This window comes from Sesamum indicum, linkage group LG5, assembly GCF_000512975.1.
Source record: "Sesamum indicum cultivar Zhongzhi No. 13 linkage group LG5, S_indicum_v1.0, whole genome shotgun sequence".
In the NCBI taxonomy this organism is placed as follows: domain Eukaryota; kingdom Viridiplantae; phylum Streptophyta; class Magnoliopsida; order Lamiales; family Pedaliaceae; genus Sesamum; species Sesamum indicum.
This window is the reverse complement of record NC_026149.1, coordinates 7,765,856-7,780,122: the sequence shown is the minus strand read 5'-3', so window position 1 is coordinate 7,780,122 and position 14,267 is coordinate 7,765,856. Positions and strand designations below refer to the sequence as shown.

The window sequence follows — 14,267 nt, the reverse complement described above, 5'->3', positions numbered from 1 at the left end:
TTAATTACAGAATAAATGTGATATATTTACTATATGATTAGTCACTTTCTCTCATGTCAGTTACATGATAATAAGTGAATTGTATTTATCATATAATTGATTGAGATCCAACCAGTCGAGTTCGGACTAGAATTTCCCGCATGAAAAATATGGCTTGTTTTTGGAAACTTATGTTTGATCACTGTAATTTTGTCAATTTGCCACATAATCTTGTTACAATAGTCATTGATTTTTGCCAGAAATTTGTACAATCTTGTTGCTATGGGACAAAATAGCACGCCTTACACAGTAGCCAGGAACCTGCGCTTTGAGCGGGAGGCTACGACAGGATTTTTTCCCCGGCAAAATTGAGGATCATTTGACGTGACAATTTTCAAAATTTAAGTGACTGTAGAGTTAAACTTTGAATTGATCATTTTATTTTTATCATTAAAAATATTGATTGTTCGATGACTTTTTTTCACCGAAAAGTTGACTGAGGAATTGGAATAAAACAATATATGAAATTTATGATGCAAAGATAAAAAAACGAAGATAATTAGAGACTATATTGGTTTTAGGAAAAAAGATTAATTTATTAAGGTTCTATTCATAAAATTCTAGTCCAAATTAGAACAATCGTTATGTGCAGTGGAGAGTGACCTATTATATGATAAGTATAATATACTTGTTATGGTGTGCAATAAAAAAAGAACGATAGTAATTAAACAAAATAAATTTACATATTATGTGATTAATTTGGTTCAGTAATACTTACTTGGGCCGCAAAAAGTTAATCTTTTCTTCCTGTTATTCGGTAAATTCAGAACTTTGCAAAATACGCTATCGAAATTGTATTAGTTTCCTAAATTATGAAATAATCTTTTATTTTCTTGAGGCTAGATTTGGATTGAAGCATTTCCAGCTCAGAGCAAGCCCAGATCACGCGGAGATGCTTGCGGTGATTGCTGCCGTGAAACTCCGCGCGGGACGATTGTCTGTCAACCATCAACAGGCTGGATTGTTTAGTTCTTTGGTCTTTTGCTTTTGTTCCTCGTCCAGCTGATACTTCGGCCTCGCACAATGGCAGTTCAACTCAGAAGGATTGTCTTGATGATCCTACCTGATGTTTCTTTTCAATATGTTTACTCTCTTACAAAAACAAAAATAGATAAGTTAATGAAATAGACATAAAGCACGTTATAAAATACGGAAAAAAGGTAGTGATTTTTCAACTTATAAGACGTAAGATCTTATTTTTAAAAAAATATATCGAAATTCTTGAATAAAATAAAGTCACGAAACTCATAACAAATTGTATTAATTTGAAAACAATAAACTAACTAGTTAAGATATTTGAGACAAAGTTGGGAACTCGTTACTTTTTTTAAAGGAGCTAAACCGCTAGACTTTATAGAAATTATAGGGCTTAATGCAATTTATCCCCTGTGATATTGTAAATGAATAAATTGCCCTTTTATAAAAAAAATTGTAATTTAACCCCTTATGTTTTTCAAATGAAGCAATTTACCCCATTTAGGGAGGTTAATTGCATCATTTTAAAAAATACAGGAGGTTAAATTGTTGTATTTTAAAAATATTTGAAAATAAATTACTATTTTTTTTCTGTAAAAGAATAATTTGTACATTTAGAATATCATACGAGGGTAACATGCTTCATGTTAGCTTAAATAAAGGAATCAACCCCACCGTACCGAAATTTCAACTTGAGCACAATTGAATCAATTTATGGAACCATACACACCCCTATCAAAATTAGTGAATAGTTCCTCGAATGCTCCCCCTTTCTAGTGCTCTAGGAGAGTTGTCTCTTTTTGTGAAGTACTATTTTTTATCAAAAAAAAATATATATTTTGAAAAATTAACCTTATTTATAAAGTCTATACTATTACAAATATATATATATATTTATCATGTATGAATGCCCGGGGTTAATATTTCCCCATAGCTATAAATGCTGCTTTTTCAAGAATGGGGTGTTGTCAATACCATGGTTCATCATGTGGTCATTTTTATGCAAGTGAGGTGGTTATGGTCATGGTAATGATAGGGGGCATCATAATACAAGGATTAATCTCAATATTCATAAGAACAATGGAAAAAATACAAAGATTTAATAAGAGTATACTCTAAAGGGATAATTATATTTGCACCCCCTGACTTATGGTCTACTTACACAAATCATTCATATTTTTTGTAGAATTACAGAAATAACCTCTAATAGCCAAAAATAGGGGTAGTTTGTGTAATAATGCTAATATTTTTAGGGGTGTTTGTAATTTTTCAAAAAAGTAAGGGATGATTTGTGTAAGTAATAATAAAATCTTGGTGGGTGTATGTGTAATTATCTAAAAGATATGAGTGGTTTGTTAAACAGGTCATAGATCAATGGGTGTAAATGTAATTATCCCTACCATAAATGGAGATTTTTTCCATAGATGTGGATGTCTGAACATTGATTTCGTGTCTGTTGTATGACACAACACTTGGTTAATATCAGGCTTCTAGGAAGTGAATGGTAAAGAAGTTGAGACTACGGGTATAAATAAGTCGAGCTCGACCTTTTTTTGTGAGCTCGAGTTCAATTCTTACATGATGAGCTCGAGCTCGACTCGAACTTGGTATAATTTTTTTAATTGTTATTATAATATTAAATCATGGGATCAATTCACCAAATTTTTACATAAATTTATAGGTAATAAAATAGATTGCATAGTGTGTATACTATGTTATAAATATACCAAAATATAGTATGAAATTTTAATTTATTGTTATAAATATATACTACTAATTAGTTTAGTAGTTATATAATTAGTAAAATATACCAAAAAAAAAATCATACTGAACAATTTAAAATTATAAAAATTTATCCATTATCTGAAATAATGCAATTGAAATACATAAAAATATTTTATAGTTGAGTTAATATATGTTCACAATCTGCAACAAATTTATATATTTATAAATGTTAGTATTACATTGATATAACTATCATCTTATATTGTTGAACAACATGGGCTAATTGGGCCATCAAAATTCAGATCAAACCGTCAGATATGATCAAACTTACAGAAAAATATATTTGGTAAAGTTTTAGACTTGTCGGATATACGGATGTCGAGATATCATACTCGGAACATAAGAGTAATCATTCAAGATAGTGCATCGTTGAATTAAACCATGTGATTTTAAATCATACCAATTGATATGATATAATAGATACAATCTTATATATATATATATATATATATTTAAATTTGATTATAATAGGGTGTCGGAATTTTAAGATATCGTAATTATTATTTAAATCTTTTGATCTCATTATATATATAATAAAATAATAATTAAAATAATTAAAATTGTTCAACCATCATTACTATTATAATTATCATTATTTTTAAATTAATTCATCGACATAGGGGACTATTCACCTAGCCTCTAGTGTCATAAATAGTTGTTAGACGACAACCAATAGTAGGTTATTTCTGGTTATTAGTTATTAGTTTAATTAATGATTTTGGTCTCACTCCCAAGTCTAGCTGAGGGGAACCTAAAAAGTCACAAGCAAATCACGAAAAGTGAAAAAATTAATTTGTAATTAATTTCGAAAGAGGTGAATTAATCTAATTAGAATAAATTATTTCTTGGAGAGCATAAATGATTGGATTATTTACGAGGAATAATCTATTATATGGATAGTTCAAAAGTTAATTAATTAGATTAATTGAATATTGGATTTAGTGTTTTAAATTGATTGGATTAATTTAAATAAGGCTTGTGCTAATTAATTAATAAATTGAATTTATTGATTAATTAGGAATGGACTTGTCTAAAAAGTGGATTGGATTCATTGATTAGACTTGGGCTAAAAATAATTAGCTGGACTAATTATGTTGACTGCGGGCTTAACTAATTAAGTGGATTGAATTCATTTAATTAATTAAGTGTATTTTAGGTTTGTGAATATTTATAAATATTTACTTGAGCTCTTTCTATTGGATATTTTATTTAATTAGATTAAATATTAAATCCAACAAAATTAGTAAATGGGCTCAATTTAATTTGTTGACAAGTTAATTGAACATGGTTTGAATGCCTGAAGCCCTAACCCATGTTGACCTTTTCTAGGTCAAATGGCTAAATATTATAGAAAAAGTGGACAAGTTTTTTGGTAAGTGGGAGAGACATGGCACATGTGGAAGTTAGAATATTTGTGTAATCTATGTAATTTCTCAATATTTGTGTCATTTTTATAATTAAAAAGTTTCTGAAAATAATCATTTTTGAAAATTTTAATTTATAAAATAGTAATTTTCTTGAATTTTTGGGTATATATTGTTGGGTAATATTTGTTGTCGAATAATATTTGGTGGGTAATTTTTGGTTGATTATGAATTGTTGGGTTTATTTGGTTAATTGTTAATTGGGTTTACAAACTAATTTTTCTGAATATATTACAGATTTTATTTTAATTTTTCTGTAATTTTTCAAATTTTTTTTTGTTTTTTTCTGCATTTTCTTGCAATTTACTATATTTTTATGTCATTTTTGATAAATTAGAAAATTTTAGAAAGTTGGAAAATTAAAAAAAAAATTCTTTGGATTTTATATATTTTAGAAAAATTATTGGATTTAGCACATATCTTAGGAAATTTTTGAGTTTTAGCAAAATAATAGGAAAAACAAATATAATTTTAGGAAAAAAAAATTGAGATTTAGACCACATTATAATGTAGTTTATAATAAACTGCAATTAATATAATATACTTTATAATAAATAAATTATTATAATATATATTTTATACATACTATTAGGATATAGGAAAATATAAGATATAAGGATTTAGAAGAAATATAGGAAAATAATATTAATTACGATAATTCAAAATTTTTCCGATAGTTAGATTAGTTATATAATTATTAGAATAATCATTAGAATATTTAAATAATTAGAACAATTATGAAATCTGAGAAAATTATAATTGTTAAAAAAATTTATATATTATATTAATTATAAAAATTCAACAGTTAATATTTACTATAATTTTATAAATCATGTCTAATGGTGATCCACCTCCTCTAGGATGTGGACGAGGCAGCGGTTATAGCCCGCCGATTCCACCACCACCGGTGATTATTCCCAAGTTGCAGAAGCAGTATTCCAACCACCCTCACCACCTGACATGGCTGGCCCTTAGCCAGCACACTTGGTCCAGATGAGGTCGGACCATCTACTGCCGCATCGCTAGCAGATCCTGTATGTCCATGGGCTGCACCACTACCAGTAGTCCCCCCACTATCAACGCGCTGGTATATCAGTCTTTATGTATGCGAAATAATTTTTTTATGTAATTTTTGCATAATTTTTTTTTAGAAAATGACTAATCAACATGTTATTTCAGGTCTATTTGCATATTTCACAAACACATCAATGCGGTGGTGCGAGAACACTATCCCCACCCCTGGGGATGTTTGTGGCAAGTGTCGCCAGAGCACCAATAATTTTTGTTTGAGAGCTTGAATGTAAATTTTTTTCTAAATTTTTTATATTATCATATAATTTAAATTCCTTTGAATATTTTAAATTTTTTTGTCTTTTTCTAAGATATTGCAGATGACGTACTAGTGGAACCGTAAAGATGAGTCCATATAGCGGGTCTTCCATATGTGGGCAGGCAAGTTAATCCGGAAGTGGTTCGCCGTCGTCTGGGCTAGCTGACAAGACCGATATGGCTGGCCAACAAGGTCTAACACTAACTGCATCTATATTGGGCTAGAGCAAACTTTAAGGATGAGTCGGGCGGAAAACAAGGTCAATCGATCGGCTAACCCGCGGCGGTAGCTATTGTCTACTGTGCGAGACCTTCCTCTGTCAGCATGAACAAAAAAAAAAATGGTAAGTACTTTTATTTCTTTAAATTTTTATTAATAAATTATTAATATTTTACTAATTTTTCTTTAATGTACTAGAGTCGAATCTCAATCAGCATGTGAACCAGATCAGTTATTCTCCAAATGCTATAAGAAGACCAACGCCAGCTGGAGTGGACCGAGGGCAACGCAAGTGACTGTAGGTAATAATTATTTAAAATATTTTGTTTGTTTATTTTTTGTAATACTACTATTTTTGCTTGTTTTGTAGACGACATTCTAGAAGCTGCTGGAAGATCACCAACCTCAGGCTATGGCGATGGGCAGGATTCTCCAACCTCATCTGAGGGCTTGGTGGGTATGACCGAGCGTAGCTGTGACTGGCAGCGGACGGACACAAGAACAAAGGTCGTGAATTTGGCCTTAATTTTGAGGCCCACAACTCGAGCTAGACCTACACATTACCTTCACCACCACACCGCCACGCTTCGAGATGGAGGATAGGATGACGAGGCTGGAGACAATGATGGTCGACATAATGACCATGATGATGTTGATGAGGCCAGTGCCTCGACTGTCAGCGCGTCACAGCCTCCGGCGAACCCCCCACCCTGGACAATGACGAGGAGGTCGGGGGAAGATTAGATTTTTTTTTTATATTTGTAAATGATCGTTTGGTTTGTGTGATAGGATTAGGCGTGACAGGATTAGATAGGATCGAAAATTGAATAATTATTAATCCTATCTTACATTATATGATGTTTGATTTGAGGTATTGCATGTGGGATATTTTATTTGATAATATAATATGGTGTTGGTTTAAAGGATTATAGCACATGATTAAATGTAAAAGACTATAAAGGGTATCTATTTTTAAAGTATTTATATTTTTATATTGTAAGTTGTGAATGGTTTAAAAAAATAAAAAAACCACTAAATTACTTATTGATATACAATTGCTTAAAATAAAATTAATTTGTGAAATATATATATATTTTTTTTCAATATTTAAATAAAGCCGAAGTTGAAAATATGTACTCAATTAAGTAATTAATGATAAAAACTCAAACGAATGTCCAAAAAAGAAAGAAGTAATATCTTTACTATTTTTTACTATTAAATTACTATGATTTAAAATATATTATTTTAATCATATACAAGCTTCACAAATAATAAGGGAAAAATACAGCGCACCCCCCTGTGATATGGGCAATGTGCATGATACCCCCCTGTGATATAAAAAATACCAAATTACCTCCCTGTGAAAATTTTATTGGAGCAATTGGACCCTTGCGAGTGGAAGGTGTGGCGCACGCGCCAATATTGCGACTGGGGGCCATATTTATATTGTTTTTTGACAATTTTGCCCCTCTTTCATCAAATGAAAGAGATTAAGTGCAAAATACCCCCCTGTGTTAGTGTAACGAGCAAATTACCCCCCTGCATTTTTTTCAAATAAAAGTGCAGCAACTTGCTCATATGTTATTGCAATTTCTCCTTCTTCCACTTGTTTCTCACGTTTTTTTCTCTAAAACAGAGAAAATCTCAAGGTCATCTGCCTCATTCTGTATTTTAACTTTTTTGACATTTTGTGACCGGATTCCTCATGCTTAAATTTCAGAAATAGAAGTTGAAAATGTACAGAAAAAATAAACATCAACACTAAACAAAATTGATAAACATAAAATTGAATTCCATTAGAAAGGATTGAAACTTGATATTTTTGTTACTGCCACATTACAAAAGGAACTGAGTGCCATATTATAGACAGTTTTTTTCACATTTACAAAAGGAGGCCATTTACCCAAAAAAAAAAAAGCCATTTACCCAAAAAAAAAGGCCATTTACAAGATGAAGATGCAGTCTAAACTACTCTTGTTGTCTTCTCTTTTGTCTCTCTTTTATCTTGTCCAAAACTTGTGAAATAGTTGGCCTCTTGTTATATCTCCTAGTTGCAGGTATTGAAGAAGCTGCTGGAGTATCATTCCCCAACAAGGATGCATTTTTAGGGCCTTGATAGCCTACCTGCTGCTACATTAAATTTGAATTTAGAAAATATTTGTTACAGTTGGGTTGGTTAAAAAGTATTTTAATAAAGAAGAACATACCTGGGTTGCAAAGTCAGGTGCAGGTGCAGGTGGTTGTACTACATTGCTGTTTTTTCTCTTTTCTTTTGATGTAGCCTGCAAATTGTGATAAAAAATGAGTTTAAGAAAAACGATGAAGGGATAAAACAGAAACAGCATAATTCATTGAACATGCTTGATGTTACCTTTTTACTTGGTTGCTCCTGACTTAAAGTGGGGGGGGCTTGAGATCCATGTGGGATTTCTACTGGAACAACAACATTTGTCTGAAAAATAATTAATTTTGTTACATAACAGATTATATGACATATTAAAAAATTGACACAAACCTTGAAAAACTTCGACTTTCGATGTATTTCATTCTCAATCTCAACCCCATCCAATCCCTGACCCTCTATACCCTGCCCCTCACAGTCCTTCCTCCCATCACCCTCACACTCATCCCCCCCCACCCCCTGCCCCTCACAGTCCTTTCTCCCATCACCCTCACTCTCATTCCCATCCCCATCCAATTCATCAAAATCTATTCCATCTAACAAGTATCTAATTTCTTCTTCCTGCTCCTTTTCAACTGGATTACCTTAGCTATCTACGACTAGAATAGGTTCAACATCCTCTTCCTCTACATAAATATTTACTGGAACATCCAAGTTTTTATGACAATTTTGTAGGTCAACCAAACAAATATCAGGGCATTCTTCTTTAATTTGTCTTATGCCCCATTCTAATGGTAGAGTGGGATCTTTATAATAAAATTTAAGCACTGACTTTTTCCCCCCGCACTGTTCATACATTGCTCCTAATTCATATAAACCCAAATAATCCAAATCTAATTTCTCAAATACTTTCTTGTGCCCTCCTACATAACTAAGTTTAGGATGTTTTACAAATTTTCCACCCCACCAAAAATTTATGTCATGTGTTTGAAACATCTGCACATAAATGAAACAAACCACAAAAAAAATAATGCTTCAGCAAGAAGCAAAACCATAACAATAAAAGCACAGTAACTTCCCAACAATAAAAAAACATTTAATAATGCTTCAGCAAGAAGCAAAACCCTGACACAGGGTGCTTTTCATGTACATAACAATAAAAGCATAACATTATTTAATCAAAGTATATATTGACTAAAAAAATAGACCCAACACATTTGGGACCACAAAATGGAATAAAAAAAAACAGTATAGATAGAAATGCCTACCTTAACTGCTTCCAAATCAGATGCTTTGTCAGTTTTTCCCACACAAGACCATTCAAAATATTGGTCACAGCCAAACCAAGTGTCAGCAGATCCGCTCTAGACTATGAACTGCGAGATATAGTAAAAGGGACCAGCCGTTATTGTATAAAATATTTATGATAAATCAAGAACAGAAACCTAGACACTTCTGTTATTGAAAGAAAAACAACTTAAATCACAACAAAAAATTACGCAGAAAATTCTGAGTTCATCTTTTGCCGAGGTAAAGTCACTAATAAACACCACAAGAACATTAGAAACAACAAATGCTTCAGGAACAGTGCAAGATCTTGATTGACCAAATAACTCAAAACACAAACCCTGCAGTTCACAATCAGAAAAATTGACACCCAATATTTCTTTATCCTTGACCCAAACAAATTTCACATTCCATTTTCTAGTACTTTGGGAAAGACACAATCTTTAAAACAACATAATACCAACAGAGCAATTCCCACAATTTAACAACTAAAATACTGAAAATTAGGTACGCCAACACAATCAGCCAGGGAATTTAACAACAAATAAAACACAAATAAACTAAATAAAATGAACAAACAAAAAAAATAGCAGCCTCATAAATAGAAAACACGGACACAAAATGCTCTTTAATGGGATTGAGAAATAAAGACAAGCTGTTCAACCCCAAGAAAAAATAATGGACACCAGGTGTTTGTTGAAATGTACCTTTGAGATGAATCCTCAAGTCCCCAGAAAGGCAAGAATGCTAGAACAGAAAGCTAGACACTTCTGCTGCAATTACACTCTTCTTTCTCTCAATTCTTTCCAAATGACTTTCTCTCTACATTCTGCTGCGAATTTCACACAGTTTAGCAGCAAAATATTGCATAATTACAGTAATATACACGCTGGAATACAACAATAATTACAGCAATTACAATAAAATGAAAAGCAAAGGAGCCCGGCTTCTTACTCCAAAATCTGGCCATACCACGCTGGAAATTGCGACAAAAGTATTCAGAAAAAGGATTTTCAAAATCCGGCCATATCGGGATTATTTTTTGAGCGACGGCGTTTGGCGAAGGGAAAGGGAAATCGGAGCTTGAAATAGAGAAAACTGACCTCGAGATAGCGAAAATCGTTGTTGCAGTCGCGGGCAACGACGTTTGAATGGATTTCGCCGGCGGTGGTGGTGGATTTAGTCGCCTCTCAGTCGCCTCTCAATCGCCTCTCACGCTTCTTTCTCTCTTGCTAGAAACAAAAATATGAAAACCCTAGGTTTGACTAAAGTCAGCATTTTCAAATATAAGGAGGGGTATTTTTGTCTTTTACCCTTCTCACCAATATTTAATTCATGTAGGGAGGCAGTGTGCTACAGTATTTAATTGACAGGGAGGTATTTTGCGTTTTTTTTTAACACAAGGGAGTAATTTGCTCTTTATCAATAACACAGGGTGTATTTTGCTTTTAACCCCAAATAATAAAAATAAAAAATTGCATAAAATCTCCGGTCGTGAGGCGGAGCTCTTAAGGTGGAAATAGAGGCGTGCAGCGGTGTAGGGGGCGGGGGGTGTGGTTGGCCCTCGAAGAAGATGAGGATGTTGTGCATCTTTTTCTTTCTTTCTTTTTATTTTTTTTAATTTTATAAATTTTAATATATGAATTACATTAATTATGTGTTTTTATGTTTAAATATAAATATATTAAAATACAAAAATTTATTTTTTGTAATTTATATAAATAATATAATTTCAAAATATTCAATACAAATTAAATTAACTAGTATTATTTTAGAAAAAATATCATGTAAATTTATTTCCTATAATTTATATAAATAATATAATTTTAAAATATATTCAACACAAAATCAAATTAACTAATAATATTTTATGAAAAAAACATGTATTTTAATTTTAAATATATATAAATATTAAAATAATCCTAAATATTTGATATTTTCATATATATGTATACTAATATAATTTGATGTAATGATACATTTTACATATAAATATTTCATGAATACTAATTGTTCAGTATTTTGTAATATTTTTTAGTAAAATGTGAAAAAGGTAAAGAACTAATCAGAAAAATAAAAAGAGGAGATAATGGCATAAGACAGGGGTAATTTTGTCCATTCAAAATGGTCAAAGGCTAAAAATAGGTCAAATGGTATCTTACTCTCATTTCTGGCTCGTGTAAGCAACTCTCCTTTTTTTTTTTAGATAGTGTAAGCAACCGTTTCAAAAAATGTATCGTTTCATTAAACAGTACCGGACGAACCGTTCCAAAAAGTGTATTAATCTAGTGAAAAATGATGGTGCAAATACAATTTTGATATATTTTTTACAACACAGACACGCTATCAATATGTATATCGAATTGAGAATCAATTGAAGTTCCAAATACCGTTCCTATATGTAAAACAAGCACAAACATAATTGTTCCAAAAAGTGTCTTAAACATTGATAAAAATGGTGGTGCAAACATCATTCTAGTTCACATTCTACAACATCGACCCAACAGTTCTAACATGTATTCATTCTAGTTCACATTCTACAACATCGACCCAACAGTTCTAATATGTATTCTAAACAAAGGACCTAGTTGTGCTAAAATATGTTTCAAATGAATGTTCAAATAGCGTTCCAACGCCCATTTCAAGATATGCAACTTGCACAATTAAAATCGTGCCAAACTATATTTCTAACTTACTCAAACATATGTCTTTTTTACATTCAAATTGTGTAGATAGTGTTATAATGACCGTTTCAAAACATGTACAAAAAATTAAAAAATATTCTAAAACAATAAATTATACTTTTAGATAGTCAGATGTATTTAGGAACAATATCTGAACAAGTGGTACAAAAGCCATTGCTAAGTAGAAACGATTTGTCCCATCCTTTTCAAATAATTTGGAACACCGTCTATTACGACGAAAGGGCAACATATATATATATATATGTTTTCTAAAATCGCTCCAAATCCCACAATTTTTGTAATAATGGAGGAAAAAACGAACCTTGAAATGAAAAGTTGCTGAAAGAAGAAAAAAGAAAAGAAAAATAAACTTGTACTATATTCTAATGTAATTATACTAAATTACACCCCAACGAATAAAAATTTAATCGGTCTCATTTTGGTATCATCATATATATATATATATATATATAATTGTGTTGCAGTAATATCAATTGAAAATTTTTTAACTATAAGAAAATTAATAATAATATAATATTTTCGTGTAATCCGGTCCTCATATGCTCTATAATAATTAGCATTTCAATAAAATTCTAAATCACTATAAACATAATTCATATTCATAAGGAGATGTATTTTCTTAAATTTGTTTCTAATCTTAAATATTTTCCCTTCCCTTTTTCTGAAAATTTATAATTTTTTATAGAATACAAAAATTAGCAATAGTAAATCACACGAAAATGGATTGATGTAATTATATCACTAGTGACAAACCATCAAAATAATGGGGATGATTACATTATTCTCCTTTGAAGTTTGATGTAATAATACGTAAATTATTTGTGATTTGAAAAATTACATGTAGTACTTTAAGATTTGCTTTTATCTAACATATAGGTCCATTTGTTAGTCAAAATTTATTCAATTTGCTAATATTAATAAAAAAAACTGAATAAAAATTGATATTTACCCTCGATGGACTTATTACTGACTTATTGCAGGACAAATAGTTTTTCCGACTAAGCCACCCTTGTAACGGTAAAGATATACCTCTTCACATGCATTAACGCGTGAAGACGTATGAGTGTAATTCGATCGTAAGAATATTTATTTGATCTGTGGTAAAAAAATAACTTATAGTATCCATGAGACTTGCTTTAATCTAATAAATAAATTGTTTGTTAGACAAAATTCACTAAATTAGTTGATATTAACAAAAACATCAAACGAAAATTCATATATACCCCTGATTGACTTATTTCTGATTTATTGAAGGTCAAATAATTTTTTTATAATTAAATTAACCTTACATATCGTCATATATTAATGCATGTGAGGAGATATTTTTTCACCATTATAATGGTAGTTTAGTTCGAAAGTATTTACTTGACTTGCAATAAGTCAGTAATAAGTCAATCGAGGGTAAATATTAATTTTCATTCAGTCTTTTTGTTAATATCCACAAATTCAATGAGTTTTGATTAGTAGACAAACCTATTTGTTGGACGGGAGCAAATCTTAGGGATATTAATGTAATTTTCTAAAACACATAGGGTCTATATGTAATTACATCAAATCTTAGGAGAGGGGAGTGGACTTATACCTTTTATTTAGGGTAAATTACAATGGATTCTCTTTAAATTTGTCTTTAATTACAAATTTCTTTTTGTTGTTTGAAAAATTATAAATTAATACCCCTCTGAAATTACAAATATTTTAACAAATACTCTCCTACAATGAGCTTCACAAAGGGGTATGTATTTGTAACTTTATGGGGTATTTATAATTTTCAATAACCAGGCATATTTGTAATTATGACAATTTCAAAAAAAGTTATTGTAATTTACTTTTTTATTTAACGTGCACTCCTAATGTGTACAAAAATTACGTCGTCTGTTTATTAAAAAAATTACAATTATAATAAATATTTAAATAAAATATAAAGTACAATAAAATTTAATACAAATATTTCAATCCATTATAAATTATTTAAAGAACTTTTAAGGTCACTCCTCGGACGGCTGAGCAGCACAAGATATCAATTGGCAAACAAAACAAATATTATATGGTTTATGAGGTCCAGAGGAGAAGAAAAGGCAAAAATAATTAATTACAAAATATGGGGCCCGACCCGGCAGCCAACAAAACAATACCAAGTCTAAAACACCTGTACTTGTAATAATGGTCCCCATATTATGACAACCTCAGCAAGAAAGATCCGAATCTGCCCATCCGAACATTCCTCACCCACTGTCCAGTGCTCAATCCAACGGCTCAAAATCGCTCAACCCCGTGAAAATATGCCCAGTGGCCAAGGCATCATTCGAGTATCAAGAACAGCAACCTCCCCATTTTAATCATAAAATTAAAATGAAAACAACCAATGCGCCAACTCATATACA

General features: G+C 30.9%; 1 long non-coding RNA gene across 1 annotated transcript; it reads right to left on the bottom strand.

Moving 5' to 3' along the window:
* LOC105162238 lies at positions 7,582–10,428 on the bottom strand. Its single transcript, XR_847826.2, has 6 exons — positions 10,285–10,428; positions 9,889–10,010; positions 9,163–9,270; positions 8,144–8,224; positions 7,980–8,054; positions 7,582–7,899 (listed from the first exon to the last, which is right to left on the bottom strand). It is a non-coding gene; the product is annotated as an uncharacterized LOC105162238 (long non-coding RNA).